Raw genomic sequence first — 17149 nt, forward strand, 5'->3', positions numbered from 1 at the left:
CAATTTCGAGTAGGGTCCCTGCCAGTGAGATCTTTTACAAAAAATTGGACGGGCCACTCAAATGAGTTTTGCCCCTGGTGTGTTGACCAAAGGGAGAGTCTGGGTCATTTTGTCTTTGCCTGTCCAGCATATCATAACCCCCGGACTAAATGGATTAGGCCTATTTTCTGTAAATTGAAAACTAAAGGAAGTACTGAAGCCTTGCGGGCGTTACAAACTAATACATCTGAAATGGTGGTCATAGGCGTGGCCAAATATTTGGGGTGGGCATGGATTATTCGTGCCAGACACACGCAGATATTGGCAGGCACCTGATTGGTAGAATAATAAATTATTTTCCTTTTTCCTTTTTTTAGGGTTTCATATATTGGGTCTTTAATTGATTAATAAATTGTTTAATTGTTTTTTTTAATGATGAAATGTTTTAGGCAAATTTGTCGTTTTAACTATTTTTGTATTTCACTAATTTTACTGTATAAACTGTCTTTTATGATATAAAAATCGAAATAAAGACTTATGAAACCTGAAACCTGAAACCACTGCTCTGCACCTCATTTCTCAATAGCCGCGCACTGCCTTCCTTAGAACAATGCAATTAAAAGCATCATGCAGCATGGTCTCGGTCACCTTGATGTTTGAGAAGAGTATTTTCAGACAAAAATTAAGATGATGCAAAGATGAGCCGGTGTTGACAGCTCTTAGGCCGCAAGCCCAGAAAAGAACTCTGTGTCCTGTGCTCCAAACTTTGGAAAAATTGCCTTTATTAATTGGCAGCAGGGAGTCTAATCGCTCATGTTGGTCCCACAATATAAATATGATGAAAAATTATCTTTTAAAAGTGAATTACTGTTATAGAGCCTGCAAGCACCAATGCAACATTCTCTGAAAAACAATACACATCACTTTGCATTTTATAACTTGGGCATCTTACAGCATTCAGTGCTAAGAATGCATAGCAGAAGAAACTGCAATTCTGCACAGTGCGCACAGAGCAGCAGTAACCAAAAATGCTGGGAGAAAGGCCCAAAGCAAGACTATGGAGAAGCAGAAGCAGCTGCAAGTGGAGAAGAGAACTGCTGTGCAAAGAAGAGGTTAGAAACCATGTAACCTGACACACCCAGACACACAAGTACAGATGCAGCTGCCAGTGGATGGAAGAACTGTTGCTACTGCTGAGAAGGAGATGCCTCACAAATTCTTTACTATAACTTGCACAAAAGGGCAGATATTTGTATACTTTCCAGATCACAATATAACCTTCAAAATGTGTCACTGTGAAACCTTCCAAAACAATCCAGAAATGTTGCTACAAAAAGTTAAGTTGTCTGCATGCTACTCATCTGGCCGTAGCTATAATTATTCGCTATTACTAAGCTTTGGGTACCTGAGAACCACAACTGAGAGGATCCCGATAGCAAACTCTAAATTATATGATGTATAAAGCTCTGTAAAAATGTGCATTAATCCTGAGAAATAGCAAGGGCATTTGAAGTGCAACCTTTACAGTTAATAGTTAGGCCTATTTTAAATTTGCACAATTGCTATATAAATGAACAGAGTTCTATTATGTTTTTATTTTCCTACAGAAACCTTGTTATACTAATGCCACAGCATCCCGATATCTGCTTGGTTAGGTTTCCATTGTGGGGATAGGAGGTCTAGGTCTTCAGAAGCTACTGGAGGGCAGGATCCCAATGCACACCAAAGACAGACACACAAAAACACTGCAAACATCTAGACGTTTTGAGGCTCTGCCATGGACTGAGGGAGGCAGATTAGGCATTACTTGGAACAAATATAAGAAGTCTTAAAATGAGAACTGCTCTCTAAAGGTTAGCTCCTAACTAGAGGGCCGGCAAAAGAAAACATGATAAAAATGTGATTAAGAAAGAAAAGTCTCAGAACAAGCCTCTGGCCGTAATTTTGGATAAGAGTGGCTAACATAGATAAAGGTGTAAGCTCTGAAGGTGCACAATGGCCACAAGGCTGAAGAGCCAATGTTTGCCCCTTTTCCTGAAGGAGCTTTAAAGAGTCCAACTAACAATCCAGAGATATGCAAAGGAATATTCCAACAAGAGGCATATTTGAGGCCTGAGCCGCTTTTTTTTCTAATTAGTGAATTATAGCCACTCTCCAAGACAGGGAAACTGACGGCAGGAAACGGTCTGCAACATCATTTCTTCCACTGGAAGACCACCATTCGGCACATCAGTAAAAGAAGGGAAGGTCCTGGGGCGCAAATAGCTTTCGGTCTCACCACATCGACATTAATAGCAACTACTGGCCTTGCTTCTTTGAAAGGTACCTCTCTCAGTGCTTGTGGTTTAGATCGGACAGGTCTTCTAATTTTGCAATTTCTTTCAAATACTGTGACAACTTTAAGAGCTCCTTGTCCTTATCACGATTTAGGTGGGCTTTCATGAAGGGTCGGATCTTTAGCCCATTCTGAGGGTTTATAAGAACGTTTCTTCCAATATCATCAAACATGATGGTGTTTTTCTTTGTGTAGAACTCAGGATACTTTCCCCAAATCACTCCAAGGGGCTTCACTTCAATGAGCCCTCTCCGTGGTGTGTGTACAGTGATCATTGCAGCGCTGTCCAGCATAAAAGTTATCTTGTAGTTAGCATTTGTGCTCACGCCCAGTTCCTTCATTTTAGCTTCAAGCCACTTCATGCTTGTAGCGGACCAGATGACAATGTCAAAGTCTTCATAGGCCGAGGTCAGGAACTCATGCAGATGTGGACGCATGAGCTCCACTCCAGTCTCAGCACAGGAACGATGGTCAAATAAAGTGTAATCCACATCCAGCCCTAGCAACTTCTTGTCCTCTCATGGAGCGTTCATTACCTCCACTTTGTGGTCTTTCACGCGCCGTGCGATCTTAGCAAGATTCTCTTCCCTGTTTTCTACTTCAACAACTTCCTCTTCAATGTCAAAGTCGTTGACAATGTCATCGTTGTCAGGCGGTGGACCCAGAACATCTTCCAAACGCTCTTCGCATGTTCCCATCATCATGATCTTTGTATTCGGTTTTAACTTCAAGACACCAAGTTTTACATGGTTATCAGCAGGCTTACCTTTATATTTCAGGCCCAGAAGCTTCTGCCGCTCGGGCAAGACCCCAGTGAGGCTCCGCAAGGGGGATTTGGGGGGCAGCCGAGCCGCGAGGTCTGCCCCCCGGGCAGTTGTGGGAGGGGGCGGGAGCAAGACATGGGAGCGGCCATTTTGCCGTTTTGGGCTGCCTGGGAATAGTCCAAAGGCAGCCCAATTCCAAGTTTTGTAGCCCAAACATAAAAAAGGCTGCCCGCGTTTCCCAGCCACCATTTTAGGTATTGAAACCTGGTGGCTGGGAGCGGAGGGAAGCCGAGTTTGCAGTCGCAACCAGAGGAGAGGCCTGACAGAGAGAGGGGGATGATCGGCGCGGGGCTGTAGACTTGGCCAGGCTTGGTGCAGCGGAACAGCGCCAAGGTGAAGGGAGGGCCGTGCTTCTTGCGGCAGGCTCGGAGGCAGCGAGGGAACACGACATGGCTGGCACACGAAGGCCCATGGCGGGCTCGCTGGCCCATCCCCCCACAGGACCCCCACGGCTTGGGGACCAGCGGCGGATGGAGAGCAGCATGGTAGAGGACTGTTTTGTATGGAATGGTGGTAGAGAGGGGCAGCGGGCCTCTGGTAGGGTACAGTCGGCGCCTCTGCTGGCTCGCCAGGTGTATAGATGGGGCGGGGTAGAACTGCAGGAGAGTTTGGAGGAAGGGGAGTTACGGGATGGCGAGGGCGGACGGGGGTCCGGTAACGGTGTGAGTTCTTTTTTGCAGGTGTCACGGGGCCTGGGTGCTGCGGCGGCCCGGACACACTCCAGGGACAGGTCAACGCCGGAGCGGAGAGGCGTGGAGCGCCACGGGGAGGCGTTGGTGCCAGGTAAATGCAATGCGACCTGCATTGTGTCAGTGGGGGTGGGGGAAGGGGGCGTGGGGGGGGGATCGATTGTGCAAGGGCAAGTATGTGGCGGATAAGAGTGTGGGTTCACAGGAGGCTTTGTTGGCACCTGAGGGAAAGGGTACACAAGGAGGGTCAGCGCCGACGGCCGGGGGGACGCCCGGGACCCTGGGGAGCACAGCGGGGGCGGCGGTGGCAGACGGCGGTGCGGAGAAGGTAGAGAGCAAGGAGCTGAAGATAAAGCGGCTCCCTTACATGGGGGTCACGAAGCCGCTGGGGGCGCATTTAATGGCGTCCACCGAGGAGAAGATATGGAAAGGGGAATATGTGGAGCTGTTGAAATTGCTACACCGCGAGGTCAGGTCGAAGGAGGGGTCGAAGGAGGACGAATATGAGCTGCAGAAGCGGCCGAGGGTGCCCTTGACGATTGAGAATTGGACGGCGGCGTTTTTTATTTTCGCGAGTGTCTATTGCGAGAAATTCCCTGAGCGCTCGGTGTCCATGTTCAAATACATGGACGTTATACGGAAGGCGCAGATCACGGGGTGGTTACGCGTGGGCACAGTATGATGAGGAGTTTCGGGCCCAGATGGCGTGGGATCCGGAGGCCAAGTGGGGGGAGCTGGATTGTGTCCTCTGGCAGCACACGATGGGGCTGGCGGAGTCGGGCAAGGCTATTTTTACCGCCAGCGGTTTGCCGATAGTGTATCAGCCCTTTCAAGGGCGCCCCACCCGTGGGGGGGTGGGGGCAGGTGCCAAGGGCCAGCCCGGAGCGGTGGGCGCCTGTTGGGATTTTAACAGAGGAGTCTGTGCCAGGGAGCATTACCGTTTTAAGCACGAATGCTCCGGATGCTGTAGGTACGGACACCCCGTGGTACGTTGTTGGGGCCCCCCACGACAGCAGGGGGGTCACAGGCGCCGGGTGGAAGCACGCGTCCCGGAGCCGCCCAACAGGCGGGCAGCGAGCGAGGGGGTCGGGGCTCTGGGACCCAGGGCTCGTACTCCGGTTAAGTTGGAGCAATTGACGGTGGCCCTGCGTACATACCCGGACGTGTGGGCCGCCGAGTGCTTGCGAGCCGGTTTTCGGGTGGGGTTTCGTTTAGGTTATGCGGGGCCGGGGCAGAGGTGTTGGGCGGACAATCTGCGGTCGGCGAGGGAGCACCCGGAGGTGGTGCAGAGTAAATTGGACAAGGAGGTCCTGGAGGCTGCATGGCGGGTCCGTTTTCGGATTGGCCATTGGAACACTTGATAGTGTCCCCCATTGGAGTCGTGCCCAAGAAGGAGGCGGGACAGTTTCGCCTCATTCAACATTTGTCATGGCCGGAAGGGGGGTCGGTAAACGACTTCATTGATGAAAATGAAGCCACGGTGTCGTACTCCTCGGTGGAGGCGGCCATGGTTTTGGTGGTGGAAGCAGGACCCGGTGCGCAAATGGCCAAGTGCGATATCAAATCGGCTTTCCGGCAGTTGCCGGTACACCCAGACAACTGGTGCCTACTGGGGATCCAGTTTCGCGGCCGCTGGAATGTGGACAAGGCTCTGCCGATGGGCTGCTCGATGTCTTGTGCACTTTTTGAATGTTTTAGCACGTTCCTCCAATGGTTTTTTACGGAACGCACAGGTCACCAGGGAGTTACGCACTACCTGGATGACTTTTTCTTGGTCGGGGCCCCAGACTCCATGGACTGCCAGGTGGCGCTGGACAGGTTTCTGGAGATCATGGAGGACCTAGGGGTGCCTTTAGCACCGGAAAAGACAGTGCGGCCAGGCACGACGCTGTCGTTTTTGGGCATTGAGCTTGACTCAGTGCAGATGGAGGCCCGGCTGCCGGCGGATAAAAAGAGGCAGATGTTGGGATTGCTGGAAGTGATGGTGGAAAAGCACAAGGTGGCAGTCCTGGACATTCAGGTGCTGTTGGGACACCTAAATGTTGCATGTAGAGTGGTACGCGTGGGGAGGACATTCTGTAGGCATTTAGGTAGGGCGCTGGCGGGCAACAGGCCTCCACACCACCACGTGCATTTGTCGGCGGGTGTGTGGGAAGATTTGCGGATGTGGCGGTTTTTCTTGAACCAGTTCAACGGTGTGCCCTTACAGCGGGACGTGACATGGTTTGGGATGTGCAGATTTTCTCAGATGCGGCGGGCAGCGACGGTTTCAGTTTGTACTCGAACGGGAAATGTGTGCGGAGAGGTGGCCCCTAGAGTGGCACGGGGGGGGCGGAGCATTGCCTTTCTGGAGCTTTTCCCTTTGGTGGTGGCGATATGGCTGTGGGGGGAGGTGCTAGCACACCGGAGGGTGACTTTCCATGTGGACAATATGGCTGTGGTACAGGTGGTAAATCGGCAGTCGGCCAGGGACGAACAGGTGCTGAAGCTGTTGCGTGTGTTTGTGCTTGGCTGCTTGCGGCATGACATTGCTTTTCGCGTGGTGCACGTCCCGGGAATCGACAATGACATTGCGGATGCCTTGTCTCGTTCGCAGTGGGGGAGATTCTGTGGGTTAGCCGAGGACGCAGAGCGGGACCCGACGCCCATGCAGACGCAGCTGTGGCGCGTGGGCAACACCGGATGTTACAGCTGGCTCTAGGATCTTTGGCGGACTCGACCAGGACAATGTATGTGGCTGCATGGGGAGAGTTTGTGGCATCCGGGGCACGTTGGAGGCCGCCGGGAGCTGACAGACAGGACGATGTGGTCCGATTTATGATCTCCTTGATATATAGGGGTCTCCGGAGGGTGACCATAGCGGGCAAGTTAGCAGGGATCTCATTCATGGGAAAGGTGTGTTGGGGGTACGCACCTTCCGCGGGGGAGCTCGCATCAAGGATGTTGGAGGGATGGGCCCGGGAATGCGGGAGGGCAGGGGTGTTGTGGCGGCCATTGTCAGGGGAGCTTTTAGGGAGAGTTGTGGAGGTGTTGCATTCGGTGTGTGTGGACGAGCGGGAAACGTACTTGTTTGCGACGCTGATGGTGTGGATGTTTGCAGGGGCCTTTCGGGTGTCTGAAATGGTGGGCGGGAGAACGGGCCAGGGTCTGGGGTGGTCAGAAGTGCGGCTGGGGCACCGAGAAGTGCGCATTTGGATGCGGCAGTCTAAAACGGACCAGCGTTGTGTAGGGGCCTGGGTGACGTTGCAGGAGGGGGGGAGTGGCGTGCCAGGTGCGCTGTGGGTGGACTTGAAATGGCACATGGCGGCGTGATGGTTTGGTGTTTCAGCAAGCAGATGGAACGCGGACAACAGCTGCTGGGGGTGCTGCGGAAGGCACTGGACAGGTTGGGGGTCGATGGCAAACAGTATGGCACGCACTCGTTCCGAATTGGGGCGGCGTCGGAGGCGCATCGGCGAGGTTGCGGGCGAGGGGCCATCATGCACTTGGGGAGGTGGTCCCTTCCTGCTACCAGCGTTATGTGCGTAGCTCAGAGTTGGCGTAAAGCGCGCGCAGGTTGTTGGGGGGACACATTTACTTACAATGTTTTTCGTTTCAGGTTCGGTGGCGGGTCCTACGGCACAGGGAATGTTGATTTGGATTGTGGGCCATTCATTTGTGAAGAGAGCGAAGTTGCTGGCCCAGGATAGTTATTTAGGGGAAAATTTGGGCTTTCATCCGGCTCTGTTTCAGGTGGTGTGGCTGGGGAGGGGGGGGCATGCGCTGAAAGGATCTAATGTCTACATTGAATGGTATGGTGCAAGGGGGGCGGTGCTCAGATGTGTTGGTTCTCCACTTGGGGGAGAACGATATGGTGCGGGAGACTGGCCTGGTGTTGATGAGGGCGATGCGTCGTGTTTTGGCGGAATTGCGGAGAAGTTGGGACGGTTGTTCGGTGGTGTGGACGGAGCTGGTGCCGCGAACGGTGTGGCGCGGGGCAAGTCGGCCGCAGGCGGTAGACAAGGCGCGGAAGAAGATAAACGTGAAAATGGTGCGTTTCTGTCGGCACTTGGGGTTTGCGAGTATTTGGCACAGGGATATTCCCTATGATGCACCGGAAATGTTCAAGGGTGATGGGGTACACCTCTCGCGGATAGGGATGGATTTGTACCTGTTGGAGCTTCGGGAGGTGTTGGCCCGTTTGTTAGGCGTGCGCCGTGAGTAGGACCCTGGCTTTCAGTGTTTGCTTTGCTTAGCTGTGTAGAACGGAGTGGGGGGGGCAGGGAAAGGGGGAGGCGGTGTATTCACCTACACTCCACCTTTCCCTGGGTGGCGGAGTTTGTTTGGGATGTTGGCCAAGTTTGGCTGGAGTTCGGTATTTTGTTGTTAAGTTTGGGGTCTTGGGGAACAGGAGCGGGGAAAGGGTAACCAGTTTGGGGGTTACATTAGAGCATGGGTACTCACAAACTTTCTCTCAGGGGCCAAATTTACAATGTGGTTTGTGTCCGAGGGCCGCACCGGTGGGGGCGGGGTCAGTGGGGAAGGGGCGGGGCAAGAGCAACAAAAAAAACTGTGACCATGAGATTGATCATAGGTCCCTGCAGCGGACGCCTTCGTCCACTGAGCCACCAGACCCGGCATTGACACACATCTCTCTCCCTCTCCCCCTCTCCCCCTCTTCCTTTCTTCCCCTCTCTCCCCCTCTCTCTCTCTCCCTCTCTCTCTCCCTCTGTCTCTCCCTCCCTCTCCCTCCCTCCCTCCCTCTGTCTTCCTCCCTCCCTCTGTCTCCCTCCCTCTCTCTGTCTCCCTCCTTCCCTCTGTCTCCCTCCCTCTGTCTCCCTCCCTCCCTCTCTCTGTCTCCCTCACTCCCTCTGTCTCCCTCCGTCTGCCTCCCTTTCCATCCCTCCCTCGCTCTATGTCCCTCTCCCTCACTCTCCCTCCCTTTCCCTCCCTCACTTTCCCTCTCCCTCTCTTTCCCTCCCTCTCGCTCTCCCTCCCTCTGTCTCCCTCTCCCTCCCTTTTCCTCCCTCTGTCTCCCTTCCTTTCCCTCCCTCCCTCGCATTCCCTCCCTCGCATTCCCTCCCTCGCTCTCCTTCCATCCCTCGCTCTCCTTCCATCCCTCGCTCTGCCTCCCTCCCTCGCTCTCCCTCCCTCCCTCGCTCTCCCTCCCTCCCTTGCTCTCCCTCCCTCCCTCTCCCTCCCTCCCTCGCTCTCCCTCCCTCGCTCTCCCTCCCTCCCTCGCTCTCCCTCTCTCCCTCCCTCGCTTTCCCTCCCTTACTCTGTCTCCCTCCTTTTTTTTTTAAAGGCTGTCTGCAACCAGAGCTCGACTCAGAGACTCTGCTGCCTGTGGGGGCCGGGCGATTTCCGCCGTACTCAGATTGGGGCTGCCGGGGCGCTGAGAGCATAGCTGCCAAGGTTTCAGAATGCTATGTGTGACATTTTTATAATTTCAGTGTAATTTTGAGACATTTCAATAAATATGAGTGACATTTTCTCGCAAGCAAAGTCAAGCAATGAAGACAAGAGAAACATATAAATATCAGATATATGACACCCATTTGAGCAACAAGAAACTCTAAAAAGTAATTGAACTAAAATGCACTAACAGCAGGCAGCTGTAAACAGAGCAGAGTATTACTTCGAGAGTGCACAGTTCTCACACTCAGTACACTACAGGCTGCAGGCAGCTCAGAATGAAGCATTCATTTCATTTATTAATAACATCCATAGCAAGTTAGGTGAGCTAATAATACACAGAGGCCTTTACCAGCCTTTGCCCACACTGGGTCACCGGGATCCTACCTTCTGCCAGCATCAATCAATGAATCAGATCAGGATGCCGAGCATCAGTGCGGGCTGTAGGACCTTTCTGTCACAAGTGGGACCAGGCCCACAACAGATGGATGTGAGGCCCCAAACATTTACATCTCTTCTCAGCTTCCTAATTAAGAGCCAAACACCGTCATCTGACTCGCAGACAAGCTCGGGCACTGGGCAAGCCTTGGATTGAGGGGCACACAGTCCCACATAGGTTATAGTTGGCAGCCAGAGCATTGTAATGTTATATTCCAAAAGGTACTCTGAGTCTAACAAGTAGCACTGGGCAGGGCTGTGCATGTCCTGTGCAGCCAGTTTGATATGCGTAGCGTGTAACTGTCCATATCACGATACTGGACAATTGCTAAGACAAGAGGAGACATAGTTTCTGTGGAAACTGACAGCACAGCCAAACATTGCGGTTAGGGTATGGGGTTGAGGTGTTATGTAGCTACCATTACTAGTGAACTATAGGCCATGTAAAATAAGGATGCAGGGTTCTGCCTCAAAGTTTGCAGTGAAATAAATGACTGCAGCACGCACAATATTGCAACTGATTAAAGTCGGATCTAACCAGAGGACCAGTTGAGAAACTCGTATTTGGCAGAGTATGAAAGTTGAAGCAGGATCGATCCACTTAAACTAACGCTCTTCAGCAGATGCACACCCCTCAGACAACACATTGAATCTGCTTCATTCAACATAACGGTGACCTACAATGGGAAGAAGAGAGCCTATGGAGGAGTTCTGATGCTCGGAGAGACGCCAGCAGGAAGTGCAGCTAATGCCTTTGTGGCTGATAGCAAACACTACTCCCCCTCCCCCCCTCCCTCCCGGGCTGTGACAGCTTCCAGGCACGCGCACACAGCCGCACCCAAGCATTTCACAGGTCTTTAAAAGACCATTAGAATGTTAATGAGGCTATTTTCACCTCTCAGCGCCCCTGCAGCCCCACTCGGACTACGGCGGATATCGCCCGGACCCCACAGGCAGCAGAGTCTCTGAGTGGAGCTCTGGTTGCAGACAGCCTTTAAAAAAAAAAAAACTCGGGTACGATCTCTGAAAGGTCCGCGGGCCGCCAGGAAAGGCTTGCCGGGCCGTACTATGAGAACCCCTGCATTAGAGGGTAGTTTGGTTACAGTTGCAATAGGACAGATAGGAATGTAGGTATTGTGAGGTTTTGGATTTAAGAGGTAGGGGAGAAAATTGGATATTCATAGGATATAATGCTGTTATATATTGTTATGTTGCGGGGTGGGGGATATTATCATGTGGGATTGTAGGGGTGGAGGGAGAAAAACAAAAGGGGGTCAGGTAACTCGATGTTTAGAGAGGTTTTAGTTTTGTAAGGCGGTCTGACAGTTTGGTAATAATGTGATGTGCACCTGTTTCAATAAAGCGGCCTTTTACACACACAAAATGGTAGTTGGTAGTGCTTGCCTCCCTCTCTCCCTCCCAAGGGGGATTTGGGGGGCAGCCCAGCCGCGAGGTCTGCCCCCCGGGCAGTTTTGGGAGGGGGAGGGAGCAATACATGGGAGCGGCCATTTTGTCGTTTCGGGCTGCCTGGGAATAGCCCAAAGGCAGCCCAATTCCAAGTTTTGTAGCCCAAACATAAAAGGGGCTGCCCGCGTTTACCAGCCACCATTTTAGGTATTGAAACCTGGTGGCTGGGAGCGGAGAGTAGGTTTTTGGCCCCACCCACCCTCCCTGGGTTTCATGTTTTTTAAGGAGGGTTTTTTCCTTTGGTATTCCCCTTAGGCAGTAAATTTTTTTATGAAGGATGCGTTATTGGGACAGGTGCACAGGGTGGGGATATATGTATGTTGTCGCTGGAAGCAGGTGCAGGCGGAGTTTGTTTGGGATGTTGGCCAAGTTTGGCTGGAGGTCGGTATTTTGTCGTTAAGTTTGGGGACTTGGGGAACGGGAGCGGGGAAAGGGTAACCAGTTTGGGGGTTACATTAGAGGGTAGTTTGGTTACAGTTGCAATAGGACAGATAGGAATGTAGGTATTGTGAAGTTTTGGATTTAAGAGGTGGGGAGAAAATTGGATATTCATAGGATATAATGCTGTTATATATTGTTATGTTGCAGGGTGGGGGGATATTATAATGTGGGATCGTAGGGGTGGAGGGAGAAAAACAAAAGGGGGTCAAGTAATTCGATGTTTAGAGAGGTTTTAGTTTTGTAAGGCGGTTTGCCAGTTTGGTAATAATGTGATGTGCACCTGTTTCAATAAAGCGGCCTTTTACACACACACAATGGTAGTCGGTAGTGCTTGCCTCCCTCTCTCCCTCCCAAGGACTGCTTCAAGTCTAGCACTGTGTCTTCCTCGGAGAGAGCTGTGACTGAAAACTCTTGTCCGCCCCATTTTATAATCAGTGATACAGACATCCTCTGGACTCACCAGCACTTGAAAAGCAGCACCGGACACCGTGTCCATAGAGTTTCCAAAGCCAAACCTGCCGCAGCAACAACCGTCTGTTGCTGTACGTTACGTCCGCAAGCAGTCAGGAAGGGAATGACAAGTGCACAGTCTGGTACTGGACGGCTTTCAGTGCAAGTATGGGCGGCTTATATGGTATTAATACAGGCTGTGAGTGCTGCATTGTGCATATACTATCTATCTATTGTGATATTCTACATAACTCTCTATGGTAGTAGATTATGTAGGTAACCTCTATGGTAGCATGTCATGTAATTCTAGAGCTTAGTGATGTAATCCTGTGTTAAGGCCAGATGTCGCATGTCATGTAAATATAGAGCTTAGTGATGTAATCCTGTGTTAAGGCCAGATGTCAGTTGATGTTGGCCTAGATGGATGGGATCCTTTGTGGTGATTAAACCTTCTTCATGAACTGCATTTCTTGTGAAGAGAATCGTATTTAAATATTACATCTATCTATCTATCTATCTATCTATCTATCTATCTATCTATCTATCTATCTATCTATCTATCTATCTATCTGTCTGTCTGTCTGTCTGTCTGTCTGTCTGTCTGTCTGTCTGTCTGTCTGTCTGTCTGTCTGTCTGTCTGTCTATATATACCCAGGAGAATTATGATAATAAACAATCAAAACAGAAGATGTTTTAATATATTTCTATGAAATAGCAGGAGTTTCAATTTTATTTGTATTTCCTCGAGTACCTTATTCCTCTAATTGCTTGTGGTGGGAATTGAGCTACTTCCTGCCTTACCTTATTTTATGTTTAACCTTTGAGGCAGCTGTTTGATGATCATACATAATATACATAGAGTGGTATTGATCAGTATGCTTCATACATTGGTCTGTTAACTTATCACTCACATTTTCCCACAATGCACCACATGGAACAGCATGTTGCAATGATTCAGCCTGTTTTATCCTTGGCCTCTCTTCACAGTGAGTGACTGTGCAGATCATTTTCACATTGTTCACATCCACAAAAAAAGATATAGCTTTCATTCAGTTGCATAGCTAATCCGCCATCTTACAGTGGTGCTGTGACCAAATCTAGATAAGGGTGGCATGTTACTCACTACGGAGTGACAGAGGTCAGCTTGTGGAAGAAGAAAGTGAACAAAAGCATGATGTGTGTATCTCAGATGGCTAGTGATTGTAAGAGAGGACTAATAAAAGCAGTGTATTTCAGTAGTCACACGATCAGTGTGAGTAGGGCAATGTCACAGATCGATTACTCAAATAGGCCAGTTAGTCGGGGCCAGTGTTCAACGTGTTCAACGGAGCACAGGTTGATGGTTAGGTCAGGTATCGGCACAATGGGGTGTCAGTTGTGTATCTCGCCCCAAGGAATGTCTTCATTCAATCCTGTTGATGTATGGACAAGCGGAAAATCATCTCTGTTCTTTCTGGAACACATAGTGTTTTGTGGCATTAGGATGCATTTCCAGCACTGTCCAGGACAGGTGATCAGGGGAATGGGGTATGTCAATGAAATGTGCACTCAGCTTGGTTATGATCCTTTTGCAGTGTATGTTGCTACGATGTTCCATTATTCGTGTTTTGACCATGCGTGTGGTCATACCAATATACCAAAGGTCAAAAGGGCAGGTGATCATGTATATACAATTTGTTGAGTTGCATTTAGAGTGTGATCATTGTGTCCACACCTGGTGGTAGTTCAATTGTAACGTTTTGGAGGATCTTGTGAGAGTACATAACCCACAAGCCCCACATGGATAGTGCCCAGTTACAGCTGGTAATCCCCACAAGGATTGTTGGGTGGGTTTTTGTACAGCTTTGGGTCTTGTATGTACTATGGTGTTTTTCAGGTTCCAAGTACGCTAAAAGGAAAGCCTGGGTAGGGGCTACCACTGCTCTCCAGTTTGTAAGATACCCCAATGTTTTTGGATAACTCTTTGATCTGGTTTGATTGGGGTGTGAAGGAAGTTACACATGTTAAGGTCTCATCTTGAGCTTTTGGTAGGGTTTCCCAAAGTGAGGATCAGTTATTGTTAAGCGCCCTTTTGCGTGCCATTTTTACAATGTGAATTGCATACTGGCATGTCTCAAGGCTGGCTGATTAAGTAGTCGCTTGCTGTTCAAAGTCATCCAGGGAGCTACAGTTACGGAGCAAATTTAAAAATGGTCCACATGGTAGATTGCCCCTGAGATGTTTAGGGTGATGGCTATCATACCGTAAAAGACTATTGCAGTCCGTGGGTTTTTTGTATGTGGTGGTATGCATATGGCCATCCTGCAGTGTACTGGACAAGTCTAGAAAGGGAAGGTTCACAGCTGACACTCTCTTAGTGAAAAGTAAGAAAGGGCAAAGAGTGTTGATCCATTCCCTAAAAGTGTTGCACATTGGCTGTAGAGTATGGTGCATCTGCTCATCATTGTCACAACCGCAGGCTACCTGGTGACATGAATACTGGAAACGTAGGGGCAATATTGACACTCATGCACTCAAGGTCTGCGCATGAGGTATATATTTTTGACCTGTACAACGTGTGTGTAACCACTTGATGAAGGTCACTGTTTATCACCATCTGGATGATTATTGTTTTTTGTGAGACTGGCATACTGTTATTCCCTTCGGTGCATTGTACCTAACCCCGAGCGTAGTTGGCGTAGCAGGGCAACGCGGAGGGCCACGGAGTTGAGAACAAACTCCATGGAACTCTGTGGAGCTCCACTACGCCACCTGCTACCCACCCCCCATTAACAATTGATTAAAACGTCAATAAAAATACTTTCAAAGTAAATAAAACCCACTTACATTGGCTGCTGTGTCCCCGGGCTGCCCTCCTCCTCTTCATCACGCCGTCTCTGGAAAAATGCGCCAGCGCGCTCACCTGCGCATTTCTTATGAGAAATGCGCATGAGCGGGCGCACATGTATGCACAGTTTTTCCAGAGACGGTGCGACGAAGAGGAGGGGGGCAGCCCGGGGACATCACAGCCAAGGAAAGTGTTTTTTTGTACTTTAATGTCATTTTATTGACGTTTTAATAAATTGTTAAATAGGGGGTGGGAGGCGGGGCTGGCCAAATCCCCTCCGCTGCGGAGTGTGCGGAGATTTGCCTACTCTGCATTCTCCACGGAACGCGGAGTAGGCAAATCTCTGCACACTCCACAGGCGGAGCAGAGGTCTCCGCCCGGGGTTAATTGTACCCAAGCATGCAACAGTTTTGCATGTTCATCATTTTATTAAGCACCAACTCTGGCATTGAATATTGTTGCTGTTATCCCCCTTTTCTCCTTTCTTCTAGGTCGGTTGACTTATCCATTGCATTAAGGTAGACTATATACCCTCTTGCATTGGGAATGGCACGGCACTAGGTGACACCAGCACCCCAGACCATCCTCCCTTTGAATAGTTTTCTTTTTTTACATTTCACGGTCCTGACAAATTGCCCAGATCACTCATGACATTTTTGACAAGAAGCATGTTGACCAACAATTGTGCTCAACTCTGCAACAGTATCTGTGATTTTATACAATATCTAACAAAAAAAAAAAAAAAAAAAGAACTAATGTAGACCATAATATCCTCTCTGGCCTGTATTTGTTTTTAATACAACCTAGGGTTTCATACATTAAAGATCAACTTGTTTTCCCTACAAGTTTGTAGAAATCAATGAAATCAATGAATCAGGGCAAGATAGATGCATTACATAAGAAGCAGATTACTACACATTTCCCCTTTATAATATTTAACAAAAGGAAATAGTATACACATATATAACCATAGGAAGAGAGGATAAACATTCCGGAAGTAAACGTAAAAGAACACCATAATAACATGAGCCAAACTCTCCTTATGTAATAATAATAATGTAAAAGTAATGCAATAATGAGAAAATAGTATTGTAAGTAATAAAATAGCCTTCCCTGTGTAATAATAATAACGATGCAACAGTAATAATATAAATAATAAAATAGCCTTCCCTATGTAATAATAATATTAACGATGCAATAGTAATAATGTAAGTAATAACCAGTAAGACAGCTTTCTCTATGTAATAATAATGATAATAATAATAATGACATAGTAAATGTAGTAATAGTAATGTAAGTAATAAAGTAGTAATATAGAAGTTGTAAACTTAAACAAATGGCAGGACCAGGGAATACCATATGCCCTCTACTGCACACACTATAATATACCATCCACTTACTAAGAACACCCTCTACTGCATACTATTGCAGGACCAGGGAAATTTACATATCCTCTAATGTACATACTATAATGTTCCGTCTGCCTACTATTGCAGGACCACAAACGCAATGATACACAGTATCCTCAAAATAAAAGAACACAGACCTCCTCGTAAAGGGGGAATCCACCTCCCTATAGACCATCACACACAGTAACATCCCAAGGGGAAATCCACCTCCCTGTGAACCACCACACACAGTAACCTCCCAAGGGGGAATTCACCTCCTTATAAACCACCACACACAATAACCTCCCGAGGGGGAATCCACCTCCCTATAAACCATCACACACAGTAACCTCCCAAGGGGGCATCCACCTTCCTATAAACCACCACACACAGTAACCTCCCAAGGGGGAATCCACCTCCCTACAAACCACTACACACAGTAACCTCCCAAGGGGGAATCCACCTCCCTATAAACCACCACACACAGTAATCTCCCAAGGGGGAATCTACCTCCCTATAAACCACTACACAGAGTTACCTCCCAAGGGGGAATCCACCTCCCTATAAACCACACACACACATTAACCTGTGTACCTTACATACCACAATTAGTGAAGTGCCTCAAAGTACTAATTTTTAAATGACACATTTCCCAAGAGAAAGGACATTTTGTCAACTTCCCCCCAAAAAGTCAGCATAGGTAGTATTCCCAAAATACTGGGTTGCCACGGAGTTGAATCCTTGAAAAATCATTGCTTGCAGAACACCAGGGAATCCAAATCTCCGATTCACCGTGTCAATATCAAGTGAGCTTGGGGAACATCCTTTACAACGCAACTTTTACAACTAAGTACCTTTATGAAGCAACCATTACAACGCAACTTTTACAACGGCTTGCACTGGGGGGCGCTCTAGGA

General features: G+C 49.0%; 1 pseudogene; it reads right to left on the bottom strand.

Moving 5' to 3' along the window:
* Positions 1-2083: 2083 nt before the first annotated feature.
* Positions 2084-12109, bottom strand: LOC144766717 (ubiquitin-like domain-containing CTD phosphatase 1; annotated as a pseudogene).
* Between the last annotated feature and the right edge of the window lie 5040 nt (positions 12110-17149).

This window comes from Lissotriton helveticus, chromosome 7 (assembly GCF_964261635.1).
Source record: "Lissotriton helveticus chromosome 7, aLisHel1.1, whole genome shotgun sequence".
NCBI lineage: Eukaryota > Metazoa > Chordata > Amphibia > Caudata > Salamandridae > Lissotriton > Lissotriton helveticus.